The sequence below is a fragment of the Poromitra crassiceps genome (assembly GCF_964638095.1).
Source record: "Poromitra crassiceps genome assembly, chromosome: 12".
Lineage (NCBI taxonomy): Eukaryota > Metazoa > Chordata > Actinopteri > Beryciformes > Melamphaidae > Poromitra > Poromitra crassiceps.
In genome coordinates, this window is record NC_139632.1 from 10353102 (window position 1) to 10368101 (window position 15000).

At 45.1% G+C, this 15000-nt stretch overlaps 1 protein-coding gene across 1 annotated transcript in view; it reads left to right on the forward strand.

The window, feature by feature from the left end:
- Positions 1 to 9578: 9578 nt before the first annotated feature.
- b3galt2 (UDP-Gal:betaGlcNAc beta 1,3-galactosyltransferase, polypeptide 2) overlaps positions 9579 to 15000 on the forward strand; it is a 15068-nt gene continuing 9646 nt past the window's right edge. The window contains exon 1 of the mRNA XM_083648205.1: positions 9579 to 9759. The gene's annotated coding sequence lies outside the window, so the exon portion shown is untranslated. The remainder of the gene's footprint in view (positions 9760 to 15000) is intronic.

Below are 15000 nucleotides of genomic sequence, written 5' to 3' on the forward strand. Positions count from 1 at the left end.
AGTGAAATACTATACTGGCTCCTCATTCATCCCTGCGGTTGTGCCAAGGGGCAACCTCCAGCACTGAAAAATTAAGCCAATGCGGACGTGCCTTAAACCTGCATTTTTTTGTAATGGCCAACAGGGGGCCACTGACTGCAAAAATAAGTCGTATTTTATGCAAGTCAATGGAGAAACAACCCTACTTCTCACTTGATTTATTATTACCTCGAGTAGACACTTTCTATTGAGTTTATGGTCTCAATCTCTAGTTTCAATTCTTCTTCAATACAGCATGATGTTCATTCTGTAAATTATGGTCAAATTTAGAGTAAAATGGACATAAAGGGGACTATGCTTTGATTGACAGGTCGCCTGGCCAATGATCACGCAGCTGGCCGATCACGGACAAATAGCATGTGACTCTGTGGGAAACCCCTAATCTGATGCTAGCTGCTTCTGCCTCCAAATAATCAAGATGGCGACCGTCAAAATGGCAAACTCGAGGCTTCAAAACGGGAGTCCGCAAACCAATGGGCGACGTCACGGTGGCTACGTCCATATTTTATACGGTCTATGCCACAGACCAGAACCAGAACCCATAGTCTATAGGTTCTGACTGGTTGTGCTGCTCTCTCCCTCCACCACTCTACTTATTAGTCAATATACTGGTGGTATGCTTCTGCAGGCTTGTCTCTTGAATTATGTATATTCCATATCTCATGGTGTGTGCTGGTTTCTGTTCTGTATCGCTGGGGGGGCTGATGGTGCTCCCTACTGAATCGTTAGCATGCTGCTGGATTAATATGCCAAATACAACTGTATTAATAATGAGGTTGACTCATAACTGCACGCCACTAACTTCATGTTGAAGACTCTTCTTGACTGGATTATGTGTTTGGTTTTGTGACGGTGGTTTTGAATCCAGCCATGCAGCACATACTAGTCATCCGATAGCTCCGGCCCCCTTTCGACATGAATCACATTAGCATATATTTTATATCCAGATTATGTCTATGATAAGATTGAGCTGGATTACACTTACACCTGAAAATGAACCTGATTTTGAAGCGTCTCGGGTGCCTTTAGCTACATCCCAATTTTGGGCCCAAACCGAACACCCTCCCAAACAGTCACTGTTAATAATACACGGGTTCCTCTTCATGACAGGGATAAAGGGAGTCGAAAAGCGCGGGGGAAATCCAATCTTCGTGCCTCCAGAGCTGTCACTTCATGTGTCCTCGGGTGATTGGGTGATAAAAGTCTCATTGAAACGAGTGTAACCTTCACCTACACACGTTATTTCCACGAGCGAAACAAAATCTAATCAATTAACAACAACGACTTCATGCATTTCAAAAAAAAATTGCTCTGCGGTAACAGCTTAGAAAAGGCAGTGACCCAGGAGATGGTGGTTGTGTTCATTGAAGACAGGCCCGGGTCTGAGTAAAGGCAAAGATATTCCCAGAGACATCCCTGCCATGCACTTGAGGCTCTGCCACGGGATATTGCTGCTGCTACTCTTTAAGAGAAGCAATAACAACTCACATTTCATCTGAGACTGCATTTCTTAAAAGGCGTAGTGTTGAGATAACAGCTTTCCATCCGCCGGCTGTGTGTGTGTGTGTGTGTGTGTGTGTGTGTGTGTGTGTGTGTGTGTGTGTGTGTGTGTGTGTGTGTGTGAGTGTGGGGGTGGGTGTGTGTGTGTGTGTGTGTGTGTGTCGGTGTGTCGGTGTGTCGGTGGGTGTGTGGGGGGGGGGGTGTGAGAGAGAGAGAGAGAGAGAGAGAGAGAGAGAGAGAGAGAGAGAGAGTTAGTAGAGAACATCCTAAAGAAAAATGTGCTTCAGAGAGAATTAGAACTAAGAAAACAATTGACTTATCAAAATGGGTAAAGTGCCAATGCAGAAAAGGAAGAAATAGCTGCATTATTTGCCATTTGGCCCTCATTTTCGAAATTTGCCAAATGGTGAATTGGCCATGCCAGAAAGCATAGAAATTAGAAATTATTCAAATGTGTAGGGGTTTCTAGATTGCTATGCTAATGTTGGGCCATGCCCATATATTTAGGCTTATTGCTTTTCTCAGGGAAGGGGGGGGGGGAAGCCATGGCTCGACTTTTCTTCAGAGTTCAAAACAAACAAAAAGGGGGCGATAAAAAAATAGAATTGAAGGATGAAATCTACTCTGTCTTTATTTGTTCTGACAGCTCATGGCCGCACATTTTATGAACAGCACTATACATTACTGTGCCAGCTCACATGCTTTATTATTATTATTATTATTATTATTATTATTGTTGTTGTTGTTGTTGTTGTTGTTGTTGTTGTTGTTATTATTATGCACGCCTTTGCACTTCAAGGCCCGGGTGCTTAGATTTGGTGCCGAAAGAGGAGAAAACAGAACAGAAACTCAAGACCAAGGCTGCCAAAGAAAGACATCAACATTATGGTAAAAAACGAAGATGTTAAACAATCGCACTGCACTGCTGCTGCAGGCCCACACCTGCCAGTCACAGACTATGGCACCGTGTAATCTGTCTGTCTCACCAGAGAGCGTGTTGGTGTGCACGCAGGTGCGCTTCTGTCTTCTGTACACGTGTGTCTGTGTGTGTGTGTGTGTGTGTGTGTGTGTGTGCCTGTGTGCGCACGTGCATGTGTGTGTGCCTGTGCATGTGTGTGTGTGTGTGTGTGTGTGTGTGGGAGGACGAGACGCAGACGCGGTGTTAGGGGATAGCCCCCATGGCTCCGGCAATTAATGATGACATTTTAAATTTGGATACGCTGGTCTTCACACGCAGGCGGCCGGGTGTGCGAGACGATTTGATGAAGTCACCTATCTAATAGATGCCACACAATATGAATGTACAGAGGCACGCTGCCTCTAACCTGGCAGCCACAGGAAATCAATCACCGCCCCAGCATCACTTCCTTTTGACAAATATGCTCTCAGCGGCCAGGTAGCCCAGCTAATGGCCTCCAAAGTATTTCTGTCAAAGACACGGCTCCTATTAATTATTCAGTCACCTGTGCTGCTATGCCGTGCATGGCGGCGCGCTACCTTACAATATTTACAGTGCTGCGAGAGGCGGCTATCTCCCGCTAGCTTCTACTGTCCCTGAAGTGGCAAGCTCCTTTACATGAGATCTAGGCCTAATTCCATCTGCTGGAAAAACAGACAAGGCACCTTTATCACTTCCCAAGATACACCGGGGTCTACGGAGGTGCAATAAGTGTAAAAATAGACCCAAGGCTGATGCAGGGGTTTGTAGCTACTGTCTCTTTTTTTATGCTTTATTCAACAGAGTTAGGGGGAGAGAGAGAGAGAGAGAGTGAGAGAGAAAGAGAGAGAGAGACACAAGGAGGGCATATGGGAGAGAAAGCATGGAGGACATGCAGTGATGGAACGCTGGCCGGATTCGAACCTCCGGTCGCTGCGGGATGGACTGAGCCTTGTGGTATGCGGGAGCCACCGGGGCGGCCCGGGTTTGTATTGTCTAAGTCATTAATGAGGCAGGTAGTGTTTCATCTGCCCCGGTGTTAAATGTGATATAGTGGGTGCAGGTGGAGCACAGTGGCTTGGAAGCATGGAGAGAGAGAGAGAGAGAGAGCAAGAGGGAGAGAGAGAGAGGGGGGGAGACAGAGAGAGAGAGCTAGAGAGGCAGAGGGAGAGAGAGAGAGCAAGAGGGAGAGAGAGAGAGAGAGAGAGAGGGAGAGAGAGAGAGCAAGAGGGAGAGAGAGAGAGAGAGAGGGAGAGAGAGAGAGAGCGAGAGCGAGAGAGGGAGACAGAGAGAGGGAGAGAGAGAGAGAGAGAGGGAGAGAGAGGGGGGGGGAGAGAGAGAGAGAGAGCAAGAGAGCGAGAGAGGGAGAGAGAGAGAGAGAGAGAGAGAGAGAGAGGGAGAGGGAGAGAGAGAGAGGGGGGGAGAGAGAGAGAGCGAGAGAGGGAGAGAGAGAGAGCAAGAGGGAGAGAGAGAGGGGGGGAGAGAGAGAGAGCGAGAGGGAGAGAGAGAGAGGGGGGGGGAGAGAGAGAGAGAGAGAGAGAGAGAGAGAGAGAGAGAATGAAAAAAAAACATGAAGCAAAGGAGAACAGACCGGTCACTAGCACACTTCCATTTTTTCCCACTCTGTGAATGTAGCATGCTAAATATAGCCTAGTAGGTAATGATGTATGCATAATGATGCATTACTAATGCAAATAGCATTACTAAATTACTTATAGCAAAACAGGACAACACATTATCACATTTTTCACTGAGAATTTATTTAAAAGAAAATTGTTCAACATGTAACATTTTGCATTGCAAGTGTTCACCAACTACCAATTTGTGCTCTCTGCTCTCTGCACAATGGAGGCAAATCCAGCTGTTACCAGACCACCGCTGGCCACCATGCTCTCAATGAGTTAAATCCATCTTTTTTTCCACCCACAGAGAGGGCAGGGCGGTGGGCTGGGGAGGAGGGGAGATGCTGCATTCAGGTGAGGGTGGGAAACACGGGAGACAGGAGCTTCCCACTGCAAAATACCACTCCCTTCAGCTTACAGATTGTAAATGCTACTCGGGAACGATTTGGGATTTGTGCAATGGAACCTGATTCCTCCAACACTACTGATTCTGACCAGCAAGTAGCCTACCCGCGCTCAGATGCAAGGGGTGATATATTAAATCTCAAATAAAGCACAATCAAAACCAATTATTTTCATCACACCAGTCACTTTGTGATCAGAACAATAACTGATAGAGAAAATTTAAATCACATTAGCCTTTATTTGGACAATCACTAGTTATTAATATATTCATATACATTTCCATTTTAGTTACATATAGTTATGACACAGACAGACTTCCTATTTGGATAACCTGTGTACAGACATATTTAGATAACTTGTATCTAACATTTTGCAGCTCCTCTCTATCTGACACTGTGCCCTGTCACCGTGCCACGGTGCCCTCAGGGCCAGAATAACAGATTGGTTGAGTCTACAGATTAGCCTTCAAGTGTGCGTCAAGACTGATGTAATCTGATGTGTGTCCTATAAGTATCATTGACTTTCTGTTCAATGTATGTAAGCCTGTCTCTCCATCCGTGAATATACAAGAGTGCATCTCTTGGCCAAGATGTCTATGTCAAATACATCATATCAGACGACTTCTTCTGACTCCTGGCTCCATCATTTAATTTCAACTGGTTTTCTTCAAGTGGTTCACTGTTTACCTTTTGGCTGTGGAATTCCATTCTATAACAATAACGCAGTCTCAAAAAAATTGTGACATAGTAACGTTGGTCCACTCCACAGCCTAAAGACGCATCACAAAAACGGCTTTTAGAGGGTAACGTTTGTTTGGTCCCTAGAGGTGACCCTTAGAGGTCGCCTCATGACCTCTCGTGTTATTTAAGCGCAACAACAGTCTGATTGAACTACTGTAAGTTGGTGCCACGTTCTCATTCCAACAGCGTCCTATCGCCGCTCTGTCACGTACGTTGTGCATCGGATGTTAATGAGCACGGCACCCTTGTGCGCAAATAATGTACGCCCACTATACTCTTGCTCTTGTTTAATTGTTGTTATTGAGTCTATGGAATAACTACACTTACGGCTGTGTAAACTCTATACGAACGTTGATCTTACTGCTCGTTGCGGGTTGCTTCTGAGCTGCCACTCCTGCTTTGCCAGTGATATCCCTGATTGGCCTACATGTGCCTTTAATGCAAATTAATAAACCGATTCTTATTGGATTTCTAGTTACTTGATTATCAAGTGGTCATGTATTGTAAACGGCATAAACCCATATCCTTTATCAGATAAAGGACGTTATCGGTTTATGAGAAATCCAATAAACACCCCTAGCTTTATGCTGAATCATCACTTTTATTCAGCGCAATCTCTATGTCCCTTCATGCACTTTGAGGTGAGTTCATGCTATTTACTAAAGTGCATGTAAACACGGAAATCAGATTATTCCCAGTTACCTGATTATTATTAGTTATCTGACTGCATGTAAATGTACTCATCGTTGGACCGTGGAAATTAATTTCTGAAAAGTGCTGGGGGCTGGCTGGAGGCCAGATGAGTCCGCAGAATGAAACAGAATGTGAGTTCATCAGGGTGGTTTACCAGGCTATTTTTGATGCTACTATATATATATATATATATATATATAATTAGTAGTAGTATTATTATTATTATTATTATTATTATTATTATTATTATTATTATTATTATTATTATTATTATTATTATATAGGCTAATAATAATAATACAAATAAAAATTATTATTATTATTATACATTTTGTTTTTAAGTTTGGGTCCGAGTGAAATGTTCTCTCCTGGTTGTAAATATAGTTGCTTGGTAAAACTACTTCTGTAAGCATTTGTCTAGCAAGTGTCTATGGAAAACAAACTGTATGAAATCCCTTGGTTTGTATGCCTAACCCAGAAGGGCCTTTGCCTCTCTATAGCTACAATACGAGGGATCTAGCCGAGCAGCCCTACACACCGACAAGTGATGTGTGCGATATACTCGCTATCGCCCCACTGCTGCAGCGTGGTTTGCTGTATTTACGTCTTCAATTGGTCGATTTCGAAATGGCCCCTCCTTCCCTCGCTGCCATCTGTCGCTCACCACCTTGCAAAGCATGCTGGGATACCTGGCATCAGGACATCGCAAACGACAAGATGAGAGGAGGGGCCGAAATCTAAATAGACCAATTGAAGACGGAAATACAGCAAGGCAGCCAACCAAGCTGCAGCAGCAGGGCAGGGCTTGACAGTGCGAGTGCGACTACATGCGAGTTGATCGCGTTCGGTGTGTAGGGGGTCTGAGTTTGACTCTAGCTGGCTGACCCTGTTTACATTTGAAAAACTGTGACAGTTCACAGAACTTTAACACGACATGCATATATTATACATCAAACTCTTGAGCTAATTCTGCTCTCACTCAGAATGTCAAAATATAAGTGATGATGTATAGTTTTTGAGATATTAAAGTCGGGCTGAACCCAAAAATGACTTTTCTTTTCAATAGTTCAAATACCTGGGTATGCAGTGCACCTATTTAATAATGTATGCAAAAAAAATCTAATTTCTTTAGTTTTTCACACTTTTTCACATCAAAAGTTCATTTTTCAAGATTTCATTGATAACAGTAATGTACAGTTTGCTGACGTCACCTAGTACTATCAAATTTCTACCCCATTTCAACCAATCATATCACGACATGCAGCTGTCAATCAAATCTTCATTTTCAGGATAATTTTCTCTTCCAAATGAAGTAGAAACTGGCGCCTAGTGCCTGTCATCTGGCAGAATTCCTATCCCATAAACTAACTACTAACTTGGCCAATTGTTAGAAACATGAACAAAAAACAAAAACTATAATTTCTAAGAATGCAAAGAAATGTAACTGGCTCGTTAAAACGCGCATTCCAGGGATATCGTATTTACAGAAATAGCGTAAAAGGCGCACGCTTGAGAGCGTGGTTGTCAGGGGTCTGCCCTCGGAGATTTCAGGCGGGCGGGCAGCACCCATGCATCGGATTGTCCGCTCGCTCCGCACGAAGCAGCTGGTTGCCTGGTACTCCGCGGATCCCACTCGCGTCGCGTAGCACAACAACACGCTGAATCCCACTCGATTTAAAAAAACACGATTTCAGACGGCAGCCCGTCTTTATTGTCACACGAACACACTACAACACATGCATGCGGCCACTACACACACTCATGCTGACGGTGGCCGGTGAAATATGTCCTCTGCATTTGACCCATCCAGGCTTGTCCTTTCCTCCAGGGGGCAGGCCAGGAGCAGTGGTCGCTATTTCTTTCCAGCGCCCGGGGACCTTCATTGGACCATCATTGGACCAACTTCAGATGTTGTCGTCACTGGTCGGATGACGATCTTCTGCATGTTTTTAGTGGGGGGTTATGTATGGAGCAACCCCCTGGGGGGTACGGGGAGAACATGCAAACTCCACACAGAAAGGCCCGCAGTAGGCACTGAAGATATGGGGGGTCACAACTCCAGCGCCCACAGCGTCCCAGGTGAGAATCGAACCCAGGACCTTCGAGCTGTGAGGCAACAGCGCTTACCACTGCGCCACCGTACCTGCACCGTTTGGGGGTGGAACACGCCATGATTGACCAATGCCAAAGCCAGTCGACAGAATTGTCAAATCAAATCATCGACATGATACTATGACCCGCCTCTCAACTTGTCATATCAGACAAATTATGTTTTCAGTCTGAAACGGACTACGACGCACGTGACGAATGGGTTCAGTTCGACTTTAACGTTTGTTTGGCACAACTCATAATAGTCAACTGCCGCGGGGTTCCACATTTCTGGGTGGCAGTGACTGATTTGTCCTATATTTTACTTTTTTTTTTACTTGTATTCAAGACCTTTTAACACAATCAGTTAAAATGTAGCTACATAGTATGATTTAACTGCAGAATGAGTCAGAAATAATGTAGCCTATATGTTTGTAAAAAAAAAAAAAAGGAAGCCATAGCCTACAAACAAGATAGTCTGGTGAAATTAATGCATAGACAAAGCAATGCGTCGCTGTCCAAAACCACTTTAATATCTCTAAATGTCAACTTTTCAGGGACCAAGAAAAACAGCCTTATGTTTTAGCTTGACCACAATGCATTTTTGACAGTAGCCTATGTCAAAAAGTAGGCTATCTAGGCCTAATTCTAAAATAAAATAAAAATATTGTGTTCTATTTATTTTATGTATTTATTTATTGCTCCAGGCTGTTGAATTCTGTCTCAAATCGTGCACCAACCCCCCATGCCCCCCTTCCCCTCCCATACGCCTTGAACGCAACACGAGCGTCTAACTGGGTCACGTGGGATGCTCTCCTAGTAAAGTATGCAGTGACGTGTGAGAGTTCCGTCAGTGTACCGGACCCGGAGTCTGACAGCCAGCCTGCCCGGGCCAGCAGCTGCCTCCCCCGGCTGGGAAAACCATCAGGGCTCGGTGTGCGGGCGGAGGAGTGGAGGAGCGGAGCGCAGCGATTCTCGGTGAAAGAGGAAGCCGTGGTCTGTCAACGGGGGGGGAATAAAGATAGAGAGAGGGACCGTGGTTATTTTGTGTTTTTTTTGCCTTTAGGACTCTGGCAAGTGGCAAGATGTTCTTACAGTAATTTGGACTCAGTGGAAAAAGAGGATATCATTGTCTTCGTCGTTTTCACTGTTACTTCTTCCACACGAGCCTGCCTAGCAACGTGAAGGACCAGCCGCACTCCCGATGCATTCCAGCGGCTGTGGCGGGGCTCCAGTCCGGATGATGAACCGTGTGTGGATGCTGTTAATGTTTTCACTTTCATTTTGATTACATTAATACCGCCCCCACTGGGAAGGAAAATAAACTTGGGAGAGGTAACAGTAAAGGAACTAGTGAAAAAGGAAAAAAGGAAAATAACGGGAGGGGGGGGGGGGGGGGGACCAAAACATTGATTGATAGACTAGATAGAGGCGCTGCTGCTGTGGTGTGTATAACGGAGTCGCAGTACGAGAGCAGCCAAATAGGAGGTAAAACAAGAGAGCCAATGCAGGTTTGTTGGGGCGAGATGAGGACGACAACAAGGGGATGGGGCGACCGCTACGCCACGTGTAACAGCATCCTTATAGTGTGGATGTGATTAGGCTGTGGTGGAGGAGGAGGAGAGGACATTTAGCCCAGGTTTCCCCGCCCGGGACGCGGCGGTGATGGGGTTCGCCCGGGCCAGCCTCAGCAGCAGCACCACCACCACACCAGCATCACGGGGACGAGGAGGAGGTACGCACTGCACGTCTCATCAATCCTCCACATCCTCATCATTCATTTACCACCACCAATACCCCCCCCCCCCCCCCCCCACACACACACACACACACACACACACATCACCCCCCTCTCCCCTCCATTAAATCCAGCCCTCCACCCTTTCCAACGGCCCGGACTCATCCATCCTTGCATAGATTTATCTATCCATCCATCCATCCATAGGTTACGTCTATATGTCTAGCCATCTGCCCTCTCTCTTTGCACTACCCTTCTCCCTTTTCGTCCCTCCATCCGGCACACATTTGGTCCCAGTGTAGCCCCCAAAAACGGTGCATGGGGGGGGGGGGTGTTGGGTGCGCTCAGGGGGTTCCAGGCAGGGGGGCACCACAGCAAATTGCAGAATACATTGCATTATGTTATTTAGCAGTTATATCTTGACAATCAATGAATCTTATACAGGTATTACAAGCTACACATTGAAACTTTTCCTGAATAATACAGTGGAAAATACCCGCGCAAATACCTACTGTAAATAGTTAAATTTCACTATTATTTCACAACCTATAGATCAGGGTTACTTTTTTAAATAACAGTATTACTTGCATAGTTTCACTCAATTCATGGATGCCTATGGGGGCTCATGTTATTTGATCCATAGACACTCAACAAATGAGCCAAGATGAGCCAACCTAATATTTCAGACTACGTCAAAAAGGTCAGCCTGAAGGGAATTATTTGTTTCTGACTCTGGGAGTGGGAAAAACAGTAAAATTCCACAAAACGACTGTATCTCTGAACTATCTCTTTAACCAGATCACACACATTTAGGATCTTCTATGACGTGATCTCCTTTTCATAACTAATGTAATATTGTTTCTCCACACTCCATTTATTTGGAGTCGCGCTGGGGAGGCACACCTCCCACTTTGAAAACCTCTGACCTAGACGTTCGCAAAATGAGCAAATAATGATGACCGTTTGGATCATCCTCCCGCTGTTATTTCCCCACACATTCTTCCAATTCCACATGAAATCATAATGAACAAGAACCTTCTTCTCAGATGGGGTATACCTGAGGTCTGGGTGCATTTTGTACCCGTTTTTGTGGGTCCCATTGCATGGGGGGGGGTGCCTTAGACCGCTCAAAAACACGACCTGCCAAGTGGAGAAGCCGAGGAGATTCGATTGATCCAATTCAGTTAAGCAGGCTTTTTATCCAATTCATCAGGTCCACCATCCGCCCGGGCCAGTTGGCACTTAAGCCCAGGCATGCTTAGGGATATCTGCTAACTGCTGAGGTGGACATAAAAAACACAGCGGTTGGGCTTGCCATCTGGGCGTTCAGTGTGCCCACTAGACTATGAAACCTTAATAGGGGCTAATTTCCAAACCACCTCATAATTTACTGCTGCGGTGACCGGACCGACACGCACGCACCCCCAAATCGAGTCAAAGTGACGACAGTCGAACCCTATCAACAAAGTAGGATTACAAAATATATATTATTGCTTGAACGAATTCCCGGCGTGAAAGTTGGCAGGACACTGATTAGGAGTGGATATCGCTTTCACTGAGTGGAGAAGAATATCACTGTTATAGTGTTAATATTTAGCCTACTACTACAGAACTCATAGCTGCCAATACAATCTTTTTTCCCGGGGGGGGTCTCTTGTATTTTTCAGGGCAGTGTGAAGAGGCTTTTCCCATCCTTTTGAACAGGTTTTATCAGGCCAAATGGACGGGACAGTAGTGCTGCGTTAAGTGGCTTGGACTCGAGTTTGAAGGATCAGATATGGAAGAAGGGGCTCTGGTGGCCTGGCCCAGATCTGACCAGCCCCCCCTGGGTGATGAAGTGTAGGGGGAGGGAAGGGGGGGGGGGTGAGGCCATCCCGGTCATTCTGAGTCACTCATCCCCTCTCCGACACTTAGCGAGAACACTACTCTCCCTCCCTGAGGTCCTACCCTAGTTGAGTCAGCGACACACCAAACAACTGTGTTTAAATAGACAGAGAGAGAGAGAGAGAGAGAGGAGAGAGAGACCACACCGAATGGACTAAAATCCCCAGACGTTTTCTCTCAGATACAATCGGCAACTCTAAAAAGCACAGCGAGAACTCCCTAAAATACCAGAGGGGTGAACTCATTTGCCAAATCAAATGGGAGAAACAGTGCGAGTCCACTTGTCATCATCCTGCATCACGCTGCTATGCTGCTGATGATCGCATTAGACTATGAGAGTTGGTCATAATCATCATAAACATTAGGGATACATGCTAATATTTTTCAGCACTGGCACCATGGGCCACCGAGCCCCTACATTTGGTGGCCAAAATGTAAACTTGCATGAAAAACGATACAGAAAAAAGGCAAGTCATTAACAGAATGAAAATATAAAATAATGTTTTATTAAAATTGAAGTTCTTTGTAGATACATAGGTATATTCCCTCCCAGTCTCTCAGTTCTGTTTTTCATACCCCACCATCAGTGTTGCGGGTAACTCATTACAAAAGTAACATATTACATGTAATATATTACTTTTAGCAGTAACTCAGTAATATAACTTATTACTTATAGGATTTCAGTAATATTATACCAGTTACTTTGTCAAGTAACTCAAGTTACAAAAAGATACAATCATTTCCTAATCAAACTGTGTGTCTTTATGCAAATAACCACTACAGATGACAATAACAAAGGAAAAGAATAACATTTAGAATTTTGGATTATTTACACTGACTTCAAGGTGGTTTAAATTATTTTTTGGGATGGTTCCGGGGCGAGGATGTCATTCTGCTGCTGCTGTTATTACAGTGAAAGTAATGCAAAAGTAGTGTAATAAGTAACAAGTTACTCGTCTACACAGATAGTAATATTGTAAAGTAACTTATTACTTTCAAATGAAAGTAACTAGTAATATGTAGTATATTACATTTTGAAAGTAACCTGCCCAACACTGCCCACCATGCATCCTTCTGTCTCATACTCTCTCTCTCTTTTGCTGCCTCCCTACCTCCCATTGTGCAGCAGTCAGTCAGGACCCTTAGTGTTGTCCAATTTCCCCGTGAATTGTGATGTGGTGAAGACATCGTTTCCCGTGATAAACGAGCTCGACTTCTCGGCTATTTGAGGAAACTGCCGGCACACAGCGCAGTATATCACGTCCTTAGATGTGTCATATTCTAGACACGTAAACTCCTGCCTCCATCCACTCCTACATTTCCCTTGCCATTTCCGTTTTTTTAATAGTCCCCCTTTTGTGTGTCTGGTTAGCAGTTTGAGTAGGCTTAGTAAACCCATACTTCAGTAAGCCCCGACATCGGTAAAAGTACAGTATGTGCACTGCAGTACTATGTTGTATTAACAGTAACGTTGCTGTACTGTTCGCTGTTTTTGTAGCATTTTGAGCTAAAAGGAGCGAAGGATTTAACATTAATGTTGTGTTGGTGAGTTGTCGCAGTGTGGTGTATAGCCACAGGGGGGAAAAGCTACATGGGGTATTTGGTGTAGAGCTGTGCGGGACTGTCTTTCTTAATCCCGCTCCCGCTGGATTCCTGACCGTTATCGTTAAAACCGCCCGCTCCCGCCTACTATTTGACACAAATAGTGAATAGAAATGCTAATATACGATCCGAGCTGTCGTTTTTCCTCTGTCTCCTTGTTGGACTGTCGGATCACTCTGTAGATTCAACGAGGAGCGAATGAAATCCCAGGACCGGCAGTTTATTTTTTGACTGCCCGCTCCCGCCCACAGTTAAAACCACCCGCTCCTGCCAGATTTACGTTGGGTCTCACAGGACCCCACTCCCGATGTAGCGCTCTCATTTGTTGGCCAGAGAATAACCTTTCAGTTCAAAAATAAAAGCCAGATTTGAATACAAAGATCAGAAAAGGGCGTAAGCAAGCCTTCGTGAGATTCTCAAACTCGTAGCAGTGCGGACACAAAGCTAGAGCAGAATATGGAGGCGAGACGTTAGTTCAGATGTTTCGGTCAGTAGAGACTGATGAGTGAAGTGGGGGACGATAAGATAGAGAGCGAGAGAGAGAGAGAGAGAGAGAGAGAGAGAGCGGGCAGAGAGCCACTAAGAAACAAAGAGGTGGTGTCTTCACAACGAGACTGCCAGCAGAGACAGAGAGGCAGGGATGGCCCACAGGCTCAAATTAAACACACACACAAAGCGATGGCTGCTCCCTGTGTGCAAACACGGTCCAGGACCCGCCTCACTTATCAATGCAGGACTGAGATAGCATCAGACACCCTTAAGATCCATTCAAGGGTCCCGGTTCCTCCTTAGAGCAGAAGAGGCCCAGGCTTGCAACAGGAGGTAAGGTAAGATACGGTAGATCAGCATATAGTCTTTTATATTATTTGTCCCAGCAAACATTTTGATGGTGAATACTAGTTGATTCAGATTGATTCGGGACACCACGCGCAGGTCTGTGAACTATTTGCTTAGACTGTTTAGGGCAGTTATGGCTGAGGGCACAAAACTCCTCTCAAAGCGATTTTTTTTTGCCGAGTAGTTGTCTATACGTACTGTATCTGTGGCCGGAGGGGAGGATGCGGTGAGACATGGGTTGAGGGGCTGGCTGGGGTTGTGTGCTATGGTCAGTGCTCTACAGGTTATGACAGAGTCAATGAGGGCTGGTAGGTTGGGAGTGGGCAGGCCAATTATTTTAGAGGATGTTTTTGCTTATTTCTATTGGTGAGGGGGAGCATGGTGAAGTACAGTAGCAGGTGGAGCAGTACACGAGGATGGATTCTATGATACTACGGTACAGAAGGAGTAGGACCTAGTTGGTGGAATCAGAACTTAAATATCTTTCTGATTTAACTGTTCAAAACCTATTCCAAAGTTGTTTAAGTTTTTTTTTTATCACGCTCATTTGGGTTGATGTTGAACACGCGGTCTTTGCTTCTTGTGTCCGGTTACATTCACTCAGAGTCGTATAACAGAAGAGTCGCGACATCTCCATTCACTCCAATCGACCAGTTTTTTTTTTACCTCACAAAAGTTCCCGGAAGTAAGGTTCTGGATTAACCAGCGCTGTCGAGTTGCAGCAAAATGGACCGTTTTGTGATGTACTTTGAAAGGGTCCGACGTTTAAAGAATCACATTTTATATTACCAGCTTTATTTTATGCATTCCAACGTAGCGCGAGCCCCCTTCCTGGCTATTCATTGGATCACAAATGTCTGCTTTTGTTGTTGTTGTTGTTTGGTTGTTGTAGGAGAGATGTTCAAACTCATTTTA